The sequence below is a fragment of the Schistocerca piceifrons genome, chromosome 5 (genome assembly GCF_021461385.2).
Source record: "Schistocerca piceifrons isolate TAMUIC-IGC-003096 chromosome 5, iqSchPice1.1, whole genome shotgun sequence".
Taxonomy (NCBI): domain Eukaryota; kingdom Metazoa; phylum Arthropoda; class Insecta; order Orthoptera; family Acrididae; genus Schistocerca; species Schistocerca piceifrons.
The window spans coordinates 194,763,021-194,780,004 of record NC_060142.1 but is presented as its reverse complement, the minus strand read 5'-3'; positions in this window follow the sequence as shown (position 1 = coordinate 194,780,004).

Here is a 16,984-nt window from a genome sequence, read left to right as displayed (position 1 = left end):
CTAGTTCTGTTTACCAAAAGAGTTTACAATCTGTAACGAGAAGGTTAAACTCGATATTGACTGCTACGATACCCAGCATACACTTCAAGGAAATCAGCGCACATACCCAGCAGGAAAAAGTGGCCAGTTAGCACTGGACAGCCTCCTCCATCTACAGCACCTAACGACTGCATGTTAGTCAATGAGCTGGTGGATACAGGCCAAAAGGACTGTAGTATCCCAAGTCGGGAACAATCGAACATAACACGTACAAACCACATTGTCAATTCAGTGTTGAAATGAAACAGAGGGCAAGAAACAGATAATAATTTCATTACCAAAATAAACTTTGTAGTCACATCTGTTACTATGAAGGCTGGAGAGCTATGCACAACAGCCGTTTGGAGAGCCGGGCGGCACTTCGCAGGCCAGGTCCACCCTAAGCGATTGGTTCCACGTGACACAGAGTTAGTATCACTATTGGTGTATCAACCGCTTCATTATAGGGGCCGCCTTGGTATCATAAGAACGCCCCGGAACAGTAACCCACCTGTAAAAGAGTAACTTACAAAATCCTAGTTCCACACGCGTCTGAACATTGCTCGTTAGTTTGGGACCTGTATAAGACAGCACTGATAAAGGAAATAGAAGGTACAAAGAAGAGAAGCCCGTTATGTCACAGGTTCGTGATGCAAGCATTAAATTATGCTGAGGAAGCCCAACAAACTCCTGTAGCAGACGCTACACGAGATCTGTTCTCCCTCACGATGTGCTTCGTAGTTAACATTTCGAGAGCGTACGTTCCTAGGAATTAGTCACCGTATTGCACTCTATTAGGTACATCTCGTGAAGTCTAACTACAACCCTTCTTCCCCCGAACTATTTGCAACTGGGATAGGAAAGGAGAACTAGAAATCTTCCTCCTTTTTTCAGCTTCTTCAAAAGTGTTTAAAATTTATATTATCGTTTTAAATTTATTGTTGTAGTTCTTTCTATGTTGTCGGAAAATTATTGCGCACTATCTTTTTTCTCAGAATTTTACAATTTTATATTACTCTGTTACCTCGATTAGTGTCTTCTTTATATAACTCGTCTTCGGCGAAAATTTTTATTAGCGTACGACCACTAATGATGGAGTCGTCGTGCACCCGTAGAGCGATAAAACAGCCACCGGCAATCCAGTAGGAGCAATTTCTATTCCGAGGACAGCAACACAACAATCGAAAGATTGGCATTAAAAAAATCATCGTCGCCCAGGCTTACCTGAATCTCGTATTTCCTACTACCATATCCTCGATGGAAGCTTGTTTGCCTACCGGATATGTGCTCACAACGTAACAACTTAAAAATTCAAACTATGGCCTTGTAGATGCAAGACAGTCTATTCCCTCTTGTACGGAGTCTGCTCCTCATGAAACATCTTATTAAACGAGACCCTTCACTCTACTTGATAACAGGCGTCAACTTCACAACAGCTGAGTTTTGCCTGTTAATCGTTTTGCTACAGGGATGGTGTAAAATAATTTTTCCTATTACGTTAACGAAAATTAATGAACACCTGGTTTGAGTGGTAAAAAGAAATACAAATGATGGAGGTAATGCAATGAATAGGATACTAAGCAGCTAGCAGTATCCATTTACTTCATTTACGCAGTTTTAGAAAAAAACGGGAGGCGTAAAATGAAAGGAAAGACTCAACATACCTTAATTTTTCTTTTGATATCAGACTTGCCTTTGTTACTCGTTCTTTATTCTACCGCAACACAGAAAATCTGTAACTGCCTGAAGTACTTTCCCAATCCGCATAAAGGAACGCCGTTTTAATGCCCGAAGTGCACTGACAACCTGAAATTGCTACGATCCATTCGAAACAAAGAAGATTTTTATTGTGATTTTAAGAGCGCTGTAAAACGTTTAACGTTCTGGGGCCTCGTAAATGTTTTATTGCCTTGTAGTCGGCATATTAAAGTCCCTGGTTCCGTATTCAATGAGAACGTTCCTCATTTAAAGGGCTATATAATAGGTCACGTTAGCACCATAAAGCTCGATTTTGTTACGTAAATTTCACGGAAGTTTCTCTTTTGTTCAAACGAAACAAAATTCTTCTTCCTGTTACGACCTGCGAAACTGCTGTTGGAAGAGAGACACATACTTGTGGGTGGCGGAACGAATCTAAACTCCTACCATCGCCCCATATACTTCTATTAAATATAACGTTGGTCATGAATAAATTCTACAATATGAGATGAATGGTGGCATTACAGATGGAGAAAGGAACTTAAAAAAAGATTAATCTTAAATTTCGATTACTGCGACAGAAGTATATTATGGCTTCTTTAGTATGTGACTAGCTGACAAATAGCAGTAATACTTACGTGCCCCCAACAAGGCTAGTCGATGTTCATGGAAAAATGTAGGTATATTTGTGTTTAATAAAACAAGTAGGATAAATGTGTAGAGCTATTACCGGCATTTTCGAAGACATAATTACTTTGTTTGAGAAATTATGTTGGCCAAATATAAATTCCGCCACAAATAAAGAACATATGAAGCCACTAACATAACTCAGAATACCTTACGTCACAGTTTACCTAAATTAAGAACTTTGGAACAATTTTTATATAGGTTAGTCTTTTAAAGTCGTAGTTGCATCATAATTCATTTATTTTCATGACAAAATAGTCAAATATTTACCATGCTGTTCTGATATCATTGTCTCTGGAAGCTAAACTAGTAGTCCACAATATGTTCAAATGCCAAGTTCTTTAAATATCAACATTACCGGGAGCACCACCTGAACAAAAGTAGGGGTGGTACATATAAGTGTCTGAAAGAAAAAAGTGACTTTCGACTAACCGTGTCACGTTGCTCTGATGCTGGCTGAAAATCTAATCTATCATGGCTACCTCAGTACCTCTCAATATCATGCAGTCGCACATGAGGCTTTCCGCGACTGCATTCTCAAGGCGAAAGCTCTCTAGTTCCAGAAGCATCAGTGAAGTGCATCAAAGATACTGCGATGTGTCATATTACGAAAGCGATGTTCTTAAATAAAGCGAGCTTATTTTTCAGAGGTTGTTGCCTCACCGTCACAATTACGAGTGTCTTTAACTATAACATATTGCTGTCCACAGAGTATCCAAAACCTCACATTAACGTAGTAAATTACTCCGATGCTAACTATTCACCTATATGTTCTATACGGTGGACTATGTATCCAGGTAAATGCCTTGCAGCTGCACACGTAACTCATTAACGGTTATTCCTTACGTCTGTGAGAATAGTTTCGCTGTCTCCAAAGTTTGGTATTGCTATCCATTCCCTATCAAACTCTTATAACATAAGAATACTCATAAGGAGAGGCCCAATTATTATTTTATACAAATCTGGAATGTTGCATGTCAATTATGGCGTGAGGGGTCTTTACTAGAGTACTTGAAACCGATAGACAGAAACAGGAGTATCCTTTGTACTTGTATAATACACAGTTATCACGGCAAACTCACATGTACAGGAAGTAATAGATACCTCCAATCACGATTAAATAATGAGTTGAACGCCCACGTATAAAACCCATCTAACGTTTTACAACGTCCTAGCTCCTGCATTATGCTTCGCACAGTACTATAATTTTGCAGGTACGTCCAGTGGTAGACGTACGTCGATACTTTCGGCAAAACGTGTAGCGAAAAGACTTAATTCAGTTAGTTGATGAGCAACCTACAACTACAACTGTGCGCCGGCCGGAGCCGCCGAGCGGTTCTACGCGCTACAGTCTGGAACCACGCGAGCGCTACGGTCGCAGGTTCGAATTCTGCCTCGGGCATGGATGTGTGTGAAGTCCTTAGGTTCGTTAGGTTTAAGTAGTTCTAAGTTCTAGGGGACTGATGACCTCAGAAGTTAAGTCCCATAGTGCTCAGAGCCATTTGAACCATTTTTTGAACTACAACTGTGCGCCGTTTGCCCGTTGTAGTCGTTTGGTAATATAGATCTGACATTGTTTCGTAACTGACGACGCGGCCCTTATGGTAGACGGTGACTGTGAAAATTTAGTGGAACAACATTTTCCACAACAAACTTTTTTCCATTGTTCATTAACACCTTCCCCACAGTTTCTCAGTCAAGTGATGAAACATAATTACTGTTGCATCTTCACCTCGATGGAAATTTTAAAAAGCTAACGTGGAACAATGTGCTAAAAAACTCGTCACGATTGTCGATTTCATTCCTGTGCCAATTAAGAACAATAACAAATTCACTAAAGCTGTCACAGAGGTAGCATAAAGAACAACACCCAGAGGACACAGGAGACAATACATCCCAGGATGGTCCTACGAGTGTGATGAGCTATACGGGGAACTTACACATTCAAATAAAACAGCAGCTCCGAATGACCACGGAAGGACATGGCAAGAAGCTACAGAGAGCCTCCACCTATTCGAGTAGTAAAGCGTCGCAACTAATTGGATGCAGATTCCAAGCCTGACAGATGCGAACACAACATCGCACCAAACGAAGTCGCGACACGCTTATAGCAGCACTCTAAATCAACTACAACAAAAACCGCACTAGACTACGAACAAAAATCCTGCAATATACTTGTGAAAAAACAATCACGATCCAAAAGCTCTTAGCAATACCAGCCCCCCCTCCCCTCCATTCAGAGCTTTCACGGGTGTTCCCAACCGATGAGCTGGAGGAAGTGTTGGCAAGTGTGTGTACAAACAAACCGACTGGTTTTGACGAAATGTATCCAGAGTTCCTGAAAAATGCGGGCCTGGAATCTATGCAATGGATGTTACAGCTATATAGTATGATACTGATCACTGGAAAATTGGTAACAAAATTTAGGGCTGCAAAGGTAACAGCTGACAAATATCCTGGTAAAGATGGCACCGAACCCTCACATTACACACTCAGATGACTACTTATTGTAATTTACAAACTACTAGAAAGAATGTTGCTAAACCGGATTCAAGTATTAATTGACTTAGTAGCTCCACTACATAAAACCCGTTTTTGAAAGAATGTCTGTTGCTATGAACAGGTATTGGCACTAGCATCTTTACCGAAGGAGGGTACCAATGCAAATAAAAGACTGCAGCAGCACTTGTTGATCTTAGGACTACTTTTGGAACCGTACAGTGCCATGGCCTGCTGCTTAAATTTGCTGAAATCATGAATGTAAAAAGTTGGCGAATTTTGTGTATATCATGCTGAGCAACAGACGATTTCTAGCATTCCTTGGAGATAAAGGCAGCAGATGGCGAAGGTAGAATTATGGGCCACCGTAGGGCTCTGTGGTATCACCAGCCCCTTTCAATCTTTATACCAGCTATATGCTCAACACTAATGCTAAAATGATTCAATTTTCGGACGACCTAGCACTAGCTTATGAAGCAATAAAGCTGGAAGAATGTGAAGGATCATTGATCGTAGTTTTACACATAATTGGTGACTATTTCTAGAACTGGAGATTGACGCCAAATCCATCTAAAACGGAGGTAAATGCTTACCATATTAATAACAGTCAGGTAAATCACAAATTAAATGTGGTCATCGACAATGTCCCGAAGGCACACTACCCATACCCAACATACTTGGGGGTCATTTTAGAGCGGGATCTTACCCTCAAGAACCATTTAAAAACGTAGCAAAAGAGTAAACACCAGAACTGATATTATCCGAAAACTCGCCGGCTAAGGATGGCGCGCAATTGCAGATTCCGTACTGCTGAATTGGCACTGGTTTACTTCACGGCAGAATACTGTGCCCCACCATGGGAAAATAGCGCACATGAACGCATATTTGATGTCAAATTGCATCAAGCAATGAGAATAATCAGTGGCACTACTAAATCTACATCACTTTCATAGCTGCCTATATTATGTAATATTGCACCTCCATCAATAAGACGAGAACCAACAGCAATAAGAGAGTTCCAAATGTTTTTGACTCATCAGAACTCCCTTTTTTATAAGAGACTACAGAATACACCTGCCACCATGCTCAAATCCAGAAAACCACCCTGGCCAACGAAAGGTGTATATGATGTTTGTCACAAATGAAAACACGTTTGGCAGAAGTTTAGTCCGACTAATTCTCATCTTATAACTAATAAAAGTGTGAATGAATTTGATTTTCCCAGAAAACTATTGACACCCATGAATCGATTCCGCTCAGGGCGTCGAAGATGTGGTGCCTGTCTGTATGAATTGGGGTTCAAAGCTGCCCCGCTGTGTGACAGTGGTGATCCTGTGCAAACTATACAGCACCTGATTGAAGATTTTACTCTGCGAAACTTTCCTGGCGGATTCATCGAGCTGCGTTTGGTGACACAGAGTGGTTAAGAAACCTACATATTCAGTAATAATCTTTTCTCGAGATGCTTTGTTTCCTTGTTTTTGTTATGTGTTTTTTGTGCATATTTAATATTTTATATATGAAATCCTTAAATAAGGCTATAAAATCTATAAAATGACCATGTAAGCCTCACCGACACGCCGTGACAACACTGTTTTCAAACTTAAGAAGCCCTGTTGAAACAAGTTACCTACACGTGCACTTTTATTAAGTTTGTCAACATGCAGTGATGAACACAGTGTTACAGTAACAGGTATTACCATTATTTTGTTTCTTCTTCAATACAATTATATTTCATATATTTCTTCATACAATACAATGAGTGTCCGTTAGGTATGATGTAATTTCCTGAAAATGTAGACCTTTACCACATTCTGTGCACTGGTTACTGGTTTCGTTATTCTGATCTTCATTTTTACTGGCGAAAACTTCCAAAAATCGGAAGACTTACGATTTATAATTTAGTAGCATTTTTTCTACTTGATATTTTGTTGTTAACCTCTTTCATTGGTTTTATCGCTTGTTTATTTAAGTCTTTTTACACTCAAATTTTCCCAACAACTTTACTGTATGTGAATATAAGGTACGTTTAGTGTCCTGTAAAGTATGGTGAATGAGAGACCCGTAGAGTGGTGTACGGGTTCGATTTACTGGCAGTAAACGCCGATTAATTAGCCGGAGAAAGTAAAGATCACATTCAGATATCGAATTTGCCTGGAGATGGGGGCGATGACTTTACAGGGGAAACTCTGAGTCACATTTCCCGTAAACAGAGCACGTACCGTCAACAGCAGAGTATGAATCATCGAAGGAAAAATTTGTCACACAATCCATGTACACAGAAAGGTCACCACTACTGAGCTTATAAGGCACTCTTCGAACAGATTCATTTAGCGGAGCGATCTGTGCGGCATACATAATAGTTTAACGTCAGAGTGTGTGTCCACCGCAGTTAGTTTTAATAACGGTTTCTGCATGGCCTCTGTCGGGCTCGCCTCGCAGAGATATGTCCTATTCTCCTCATAACGTTATATTCATCTTCCAATGGGTCAAATATCTCTCTATTTTGGTCCTTGTCGGACCAACTCATGCAGGATACAATACACGTAAACCTCCGTAATTGCCCGCCGGGGTGGCCGAGCGGTTCTATGCGTTACAGTCTGGAACCGCGCGACCGCCACGGTCGCAGGTTCGAATCCTGCCTCGGGCATGGGTGTGTGTGATATCCTTAGGTTAGTTAGGTTTAAGTAGTTCTAAGTTCTAGGGGACTGATGACCTCAGAAATTAAGTACCATAGTGCTCAGAGCCATTTTGAACCATTTGAACCGCCGTAATTCTCAAAAGATAGCGACTCAGTTTCAGAGTAGCCCCAGACTATTCTTAAAAACGTGACAGCACCTTCTTAGATCTTTGTTCAGCATTTCAACTTGTTTTCCCCTGTTAATAATTATTTTGTTGTTCTCCTACAAATTTGATCCAAGAAGTTGAGCTCTCCCATAGAATTACCTCTAAAACATGCTCCTGTCTTTTCTGCGTCATAGGGAATTCCTCCATCAATTAATTCACATGTATCCTTTAACAGATACTTACAGAGGCTTGTATTATATGCCTACAACTATTTCTTACTACTAACAAGTAATCTCCCAAATTATTTAAGAAAATCAAGAAAGTAAAATCACTTAATGCAGTGGCTAACGTTCTTCGTAGTTAACCTTTTAATATGTTGAAGAGTTTTTGTAATATATATTTTCCTTCAGATACCTACCAGAACGGTAGGATTTATGTCACTTGTGCTCAAATTTATTGAACCTTAGGTCAGAAAATTTAGAAAGGGAAATGGATAGGTTAAAGTTAGATATAGAGGTAATTAGTGAATTTCGGTGGCAAGAGGAAGAAGACCTCTGGTCAGGTGACTACAGGGTTATAAACACAAAATCAAATAGGGGTAATGCAGGAGTAGGTTTAATAATGATAGGAAAATAGGAATGCGGGTAAGCTACTACAAACAGCATGGTGAACCCATTATTGTGGTCAAGATAGATACAAAGCCCACGCCTACCACAGTAGTACAAGTTTATATGCCAACTAGCTCTGCAGATGACGATGAAATTGAAGAATTGTATGATGAAATAAAAGAAATTATTCAGATAGTGAAAGGAGATGAAAATTTAATAGTCATGGGTGACTGGAATTCGGTAGTAGGAGAAAGGAGAGAAGGAAACGTAGTATGTGAATATGGATTGGGGGTAAGGAATGAAAGAGGAAGCCGCCTGGTAGAATTCTGCACAAACCACAACTTAATCATAGCTAACACTTGGTTCAAGAATCATAAAAGAAGGTTGTATACATGAAAGAAGCCTGGAGATACTGACAGGTTTCAGATAGATTATATAATGATAAGACAGAGATTTAGGAACCAGGTTTTAAATTGTAAGACATTTCCAGGGGCAGAGGTGGACTCTGACCACAATCTGTTGGTTATGAGCTGTTGATTGAAACTGAAGATACTGCTAAAAGATGGGAATTTACGGAGACGCGACCAGGATAAACTGAAAGAACCAGAGGTTGTGCAGAGTTTCAGGGAGAGCATAAGGGAACAATTGACAGGAATGGGGGAAAGAAATACAGTAGAAGAAGAATGGGTAGCTTTGAGGGATGAAGTAGTGAAGGCCGCACAGGATCAAGTAGGTAAAAAGACGAGGGCTAGCAGAAATCCTTGGGTAACAGAAGAAATATTGAATTTAATTGATGAAAGGGAAAAGTATAAAAATGCACTAAATGAAGTAGGCAAAAAGGAATACAAACGTCTCAAAAATGAGATCGATAGGAAGTGCAAAATGGCAAAGCAAGGATCGCTAGAGGACAAATGTAAGGATATAGAGGCTTATCCCACTAGGGGTACCATAGATACTGCATACAGAAAAATTAAAGAGACCTATAGATAAAAGAGAACCACTTCTATGAATATCAAGAGCGTTGATGGAAACCCAGTTCTAAGCAAAGAAAGGAAAGCAGAAAGGTGGAAGGAGTATATAGAGGGTCTATACAAGGGCGAAGTACTTGAGGACAATATTATGGAAATGGAAGATGATGTAGATGAAGATGAAATGGGAGATATAATACTGCCTGAAGGGTTTGACAGAGCACTGAAAGACCTGAGTCGAAACAAGGCCTAGGGTGTAGACAACATTCCATTAGAACTACTGACAGCCTTGGGACTGCCAGTCTTGACAAAACTCTACCATCTGGTGAGCTAGATGTATGAGACAGGCGAAATACCCTCAGACTTCAAGAAGAATATAATAATTCCAATCCCAAAGAAAGCAGGTTTTGACAGATGTGAAAATTACCGAACTATTAGTTTAATAAGTCACGGCTGGAAAATATTAACGCGAATTCTTTAGAGACGAATGGAAAAACTAGTTGAAGCCGACCTCGGGGAAGATCAGTTTGGATTCCGTAGAAATATCGGAACACGTCAGGCATTACTGACCCTACGACTTATCTTAGAAGCCAGAAAAAGGCAAACCTACGTTTCTAGCATTTGTAGACTTAGAGAAAGCTTTTGACAATGTTGACTGGAATACTTTCTTTTAAATTCTGAAGGTGGCAGGGGTAAAATACAGGGAGCGAAAGGCTATTTACAATTTGTACAGAAACCAGATAGCAGTTATTAGAGTCGAGGCACATGAAAGGGAAGCAGTGGTTCAAATGGTTCAAATGGCTCTGAGCACTATGGGACTCAACTGCTGTGGTCATCAGTCCCCTAGAACTTAGCACTACTTAAACCTAACTAACCTAAGGACATTACACACATCCATGCCCGAGGCAGGATTCGAACCTGCGACCGTAGCAGAAGCACGGTTCCGGACTGCGCGCCTAGAACCGCAAGACCACCGCGGCCGGCGGAAGCAGTGGTTGGGAAGGGAGTGAGACAGGGTTGTAGCCTCTCCCCGAAGTTATTCAATCTGTATATTGAGCAAGCAGTGAAGGAAACTAAAGAAAAAATCAAAGTAGGTATTAAAATCCATGGAGAAGAAATAAAAACTTTGAGAGACAGCAAAGGACTTGGAAGAGCAGTTGAACGGAATGGATAGTGTCTTGAAAGGAGGATATAAGATTAACATCAACAAAAGCAAAACGAGGATAATAGAATGTAGCCGAATTAAGTCGGATGATGCTGAGGGAATTAGATTAGGAAATGAGACAATTAAACTTGTAAATGAGTTTTGCTATTTGGGGAGCAAAGTAACTGATGATGGTCGAAGTAGAGTGGATAGAAAATGTAGACTGGCAATGGCAAGGAAAACGTTTCTGAAGAAGAGAAATTTGTTAACATCGAGTATAGATTTAAGTGTCAGGAAGTCGTTCCTGAAAGTATTTGTATGGAGTGTAGCCATGTACGGAAGTGAAACATAGACGATAAATAGTTTGGACAAGAAGAGAATGGAAGCTTTCGAAATGTGGTGCTACAGAAGAATGCTGAAGATTAGATGGGTAGGTCACATAACTAATGAGGAAGTATTGAATAGGATTGGGGAGAAGAGAAGTTTATGGCTCAACTTGACTAGACGAATGGATCGGTTGGTAGGACATGTTCTGAGGCATCAAGAGATCACCAATTTAGTATTGGAGGGCAGCGTGGAGGGTAAAAATCATAGAGGGTGACAAAGAGATGAATACACTACGCAGATTGAGAAGGATGTAGGCTGCAGTAGGTACTGGGAGATGAAGAAGCTTGCACAGGATAGAGTAGCATGGAGAGCTGCCTCAAACGAGTCCCAAGACTGAAGACCACAACAACAACATGACTCTTATAAAGCAATAGCAAAGTAGGTGAAATCTAGCAAGACGACCACAATCTCATTGATCCAACAGTTTTGGCAAACATGGACATACTAGCTGGGATACATTCAAAATTTCCTCCTTTGTCTGCTTCTTAATTGTCCACCTGTGAAAGCAATCGAGGCATGATTAGTATCCGTTCAGTGCAGTTGGCATCAGCACATACCACGGACACAATCTATTCGTTTCCGAGATGTAGAAGAATTAGGTGTTTCATCTGTCGCAGATACACTTCACAAAGACAGACTTTGCTAATAGTTGTATAAGACCATAGTCAATCCCAGTTTCCGTATGTTTGAGGCCCACTTGTTGCAATTTGTCTCTCTAGTTGGTAACACAAAGAAATCTGGTGGAAATTGATACATTGTCGTCTTTTGTTTAAACGATTGGAATAGATCTCTTGTTTTTACTGTGATAACAGGTTTAGGTAGAATTAGAGCATCTTCAGGTATAAAGGAAGATAGCTGCCACCGTCACCAGCTTGTGAACATTGTAGTAATTCTGCTTTTACCATCAAAATCACATTGTAGCAGAGTCTTGATGACGTTGGCCTAATTAGGCCAATGTACGACATTGTGCTGGCTAATGCAGACCGTTAACCATAGAAAACGTGATCTGAACTAGATGTTCCAAATTAATGTGTTATCGCTCCATGGCGGACGTATTCACTTCTCTAAGGGACTTCAACTTGGGAGGGTGGCGTCAAGCCGTATTCTAACACAAACGAGTCGCTATGGTGGTCGGAATGGCGTGGTGGGGGGGTGGGGAAGGGGGGGGGGGTGGAAAGGGGAGTCAGCTGTTTTTGTTTACCGTGATGATAGTTCTTGTTTTAGTTGCTAACTGAGAGAAATAGACGAGGACATATTTTCCTAAATCCGGTAACGATAATAGTTGACAGTGGAGTCAGATAACAGATGGTTATAAGTATAGTGCAGCTACTGACAGAGGTCCAGTGCGGGTTGTAAGTAGCGTATGGCTGCGAATCTTGGTGCAATACCACTGCGGACCCTATTTACACAGAAAAAAATTAGTTCCAGTTTTGGCCGCCAGGTGCTAACCAGGCGCTGTACACCGTTTGTATTACGGCATGATATCCATGCTATGATTTGACAAACCTTAACGTGACTGAACAGTATGGGCATCGAGAAGAGAGACCGTGACGTGTTAGTAAGACTGTTTTATGTGAGTAGCGCCAATTACAGTGCTGCATTATGAGAGAATCGGCGACGGGAAAGTCTGAGGATAAGAACTGTGTTATTAAACGGTTTCAAGACGATGATAATTAAGCTATGTGGCAACTGGAAGAGGAAGGCGTACTATTCGGGTGGAGGTTGCTGTAGCTGTAACTGACCATCCAGCACGTTCCCCGGGTGGTGCTAGTGCTTTTGCAGTGCTACGAGAATTGCCCATCCCACAGTCAACACTAAGGACAGTTGTGCGTTCTGTTTGACGATGACACTCGTACAAGACCCGGGCAGTGTGGTAAGTGAAACTTCGTAACGCGCTGCCATGTTCTAAATTTGCCCTTCAGTTTCTGGTAAGGCCGAAGTGAATGACATGCAGCCGAGCAATATTCTGTGAAGTGAAGAGGCACGTTTTACACATCAGGTTGCAGTGAATACACAGAACTGCCGAATTCGGGATACTGTGGCACCATGATTTGTGCACAAAGAACCACTTCATTCGCCGTTTGTGACTGTATGATGTGGACTCAGAAACACCTTTATTCTCGGTTTGCTCTTCACCTGGAGGACCTGTCACGTGTACCGTGACATCCGCACTTTATCGAGACCTCTTTGTACGCTACGTGATTCCTGCTTTGGAAGACCGCAAAATGTGTGGAAAACACAGTTTTCAAGCACGACAGGGCAACACAATCGCTCTCCCAGTGTAAGATCTGCGTAATACAACCTTCCGCCAACTTGTTATCCCCAGAGGTTTTCCAGATCACCTTATGCGAATGCACGTGACTTACGGTTCTCAGGATATCCAAAAGAAGGCGTTTACCAGTGACACGTTCGCTCTTACATGATCTGAAGTCCCGTACACAGGGACACGTGGCACAGATTCCACCGGAACTGTTGATCACTTCGTTTTACGTTTGCAACATCTCACACACGTTTCTAGTATTCATACCAAACGAATTTTGTAAGCGACCAATAGTGCTAAAATCAACATTTGGCCTTGCTCACTTGTGTTTCAGCTTTTCTGCTCACGCCCGGTTTCTGTTACATTACATATGGAAACATTTCTACTCGTCTTTCTTGCATTCACAGCCTCAAATTTGCATCTGGTGACCAACATCTGAAACAATTTTTTTCAGCGTAAATCAGTTCCTAAACAACACATTAAAATATACATCAAGATTCGCTGCCATGTTATAATACCAGCCCACATTGGACTTCTATACGATCGCAGGTTCGAATCCTGCCTTGGGCATGGATGTGTGTGATGTCCTTAGGTTAGTTAGGTTTAAGTAGTTCTAAGTTCTAGGGGACTGATGACCATAGATGTTAAGTCCCATAGTGCTCAGAGCCATTTGAACCATTGGACTTCTATGAGTAGCTGCCCTTTAATTGTGACAACCCAATACCATTGACGAAAAAATCATAAATCGATAACACAATCCAACGATGAAAAACGTTTTTGCTGAAAATACCTTATTCTTAAGCTTTTTAGGGTGAGAACTCCAAATATGATACTTAAAAAACTGTATCACCCACCATTCTACACATTTTACAGTTAGATTTGTTAAATTAAGCGGTTTCTTAAATAATTTAATAGCTCTTATATAGTTCAAATAATTTAAAAAGAAGGTGTAATGAATGTAGATGACGTTGGTAGCACTGGTGAAAAACATTTACTGGGAAAAAATGGTCGATTCCATTTTTGTGTTAACAGATGGTGTTTTGTGACTCTTCAAGTATTTTTGGTGTTTTGTTTACTGTCAACCTAGCCTCACTTTCTCGTTTTCTATACATGTGCTCGGTACAATGTCTAATCGTGGTTGTAATAACTCAGCTGACAGTTTTTGTTATATTTGTGGATAATTTGCGATTAAAAAACACCAAAGAAACATTACATACTTGGTCAAAAAGGTTTATCTACCATACTTTGGATCTAAACTTGGTGATCAAGATAAATCTTGGTCGCAGCATAAGGTATGTTATGTGTGTGTTGAAAATGTGAGAAAATGGTCCAAAAATGATAAAAAAGGCTTTAAATTTGCTGTCCCTATGATATGGCGGCAGAAAACAAATCATTCTGATTATTGCTACTTTTGCAGTGTTGATATTACCGGTCATGATTCGAAAACCAAGAAGGTAATAAGCTACGCAAAGCTTCCGTCCGCCATACAAACAGTAGGGAATGGTGTAGATTTGTCGGTTCCTGAACCACCAAATGATTTAAATTCTATTCCAACAGAAGTGTTTTCTGATGTACAATGTGATTTAGATGAACCAGATAATGATGAATTCAATTGTAATAGAGAAAGTCTAGAGCCCAAATTGTTTACTCAGACCGAGCTTAAGGATTTCTTTAGGGACTTGGGCTTAACGAAAGAAAAACCTGAGTTGCTCGGCTCTAGATTAAAAGAAAATAACTTATTGGCAGTTGGAACCAGAATATACATGTATAGAAAGAGGGAGCAGCAATTTTCCAAGTTTTTCAACAAGAAGGTGATTTGGTGTACTGCTCAGACATTCCCAGTCTGATGAATGAGTTTGGTATTGAATAGAAAAAGGAAGACTGGAGGCTGCTTATTGATTCACCCAAAACAAAAATTTTCCTGGCAGATTAAAACTGTGTGCCGGACCGAGACTTGAACTCGGCACCTTTGCCTTCCGCAGGCAAGCGCTCTACCAACTCTATAGCGAGTTCGAGACTCGGTCCGGCACTCAGTTTTAGTCTGTCAGGAGCGTTTCATAACAGCGCACACTCCGCTGCAGAGTGAAAATCTCACTCTGCACCCAAAACTAGTTTATTACACAATGGTAACATACAGGCATGTATGCCTGTTGAAAATTCTGTACATATGAAAGAACGCTATGAAAACCTAGAAATAGTGCTAAATAAAATAGGCTATTCTGCTCATGGTTGGACGATATGTGGCGATACAAATGTAACATGCATGCTCCATGGCCAGAAAGGTGGCTTTACCAAATTTCAATGTTTCTTGTGTGAATGGGACAGTAGGGCTAGGGATCAACACTGGTGCACAAAGAACTGGCCTGTGAAGGAGTCTTTAAAAAATGATTAGAAGAACGTTCTACGGAAAAAGATTGCAGATCCAAAAAACGTACTCCTACCACCTCTATATATAAAGTTAGGCCTAATCAAACAATTTGTGAAGGCTTTACCTAAAGATGGACCATGTTTTAAGTATCTGTGCCTAAAGTATTTCTGCGTTTCAGAAGCAAAACTAAGAGTAGGAGTCTTTGTCGAACCTACGACTAGAAAATTGATGTTTGATGCTAACTTTGAATCCACAATGACCTTAAATAAGAAAGAACCATGGGTATCATTCAAGCAAGTCGTTACAAAGTTCTTAGGACATGAAAAGACCCAGAATATGTTTCTAATATAGTTACAATGTTAAAGAAGTTTAACGCCATAGAATGTTTAATGAGCCTGAAAGTTCACTTTTTGAACAGTCACTTTGATCACTTCCCGGACAATATAGGAGATGTTAGTGAGGAGCAAGGAGAGCGTTTTCACCAGGACATTAAAGTGATGGGTAAACGCTACCAAGGCCGCTGGAACACTAACATGATGGTAGATTACTATTCGTCACCTAACCGAGAAGGCAGCAAGCGACTCATCGTAGAAAGAGCTACACATCAAGCTTCAAAGAAAAAAATAGAAAGAAAATACAAACCAGTTCATGCTGACAAGTGAAACCTGTATTAACACATATAATTGTTTTAAGTAGCTTACTGTAAATACAAACCATGCTTATGTTGTAACAAAGCATCTCGTTAATTTCCCCGTTTACCATATAGCAAAGGATTTTTATGCTATGTAATAAAAAGCATATTGCTCGAAAACTATGTGTGAAACAAAAATACTAAAGCTAGATTTGGATTAAGCTCATAAAAATCTATAAAGATTAGCTATCAAAGTAAAAATGCTTTTTCAAAAGTTTTTCGTTGGCCTGTGTTACCAGTGAGTTTGAAAATCAGACTAGTATATTAATACAACAATGGTTTGAAATACAGTTTTTGAACTGAAACTTTATCTTCCAAAAAACTTTGTAATGCCGGCAGGTGCTCCGTTTTGCAGTCAGTGGTTGCGCACGAAGTGAAAGAGTTCAGAGAAGGGCAAGATCCCACTAAAGTGTACTCCTTGTGGATTTAGCGCATAACACGGCATTAGCAACAACGAAGCGTTCGCATTGAATCTGCTCGATCAAGCTTTATATGGGAGTACATTCTGATTATATTCTGTATACTAGGGTGAAACTCTGTGGTATGTAGTAGGTGACATAACCAATGCGTTCGGAAAACTTATTGGCTTAAAATGGATAAAAAAATAAACGTCTCCAATATTCCAAATAATACTTGTAATATACACTGAAGCGACAATGAAACTGGTATAGGCCTGCATATTCAAATTCAGAGATATGTAAACAGAACAGCAACGCCTATATAAGACAACAAGTGTCTGTCGGAGTTGTTATATCGGTTACTGCTGCTACAATGGCAGGTTATTAAGATTGAAGCGAGTTTGAACGTGGCGTTACAGTAGGCGCACGAGCGATGGGACACAGCACCTCCAAGGTAGCGGTGAAGTGGGG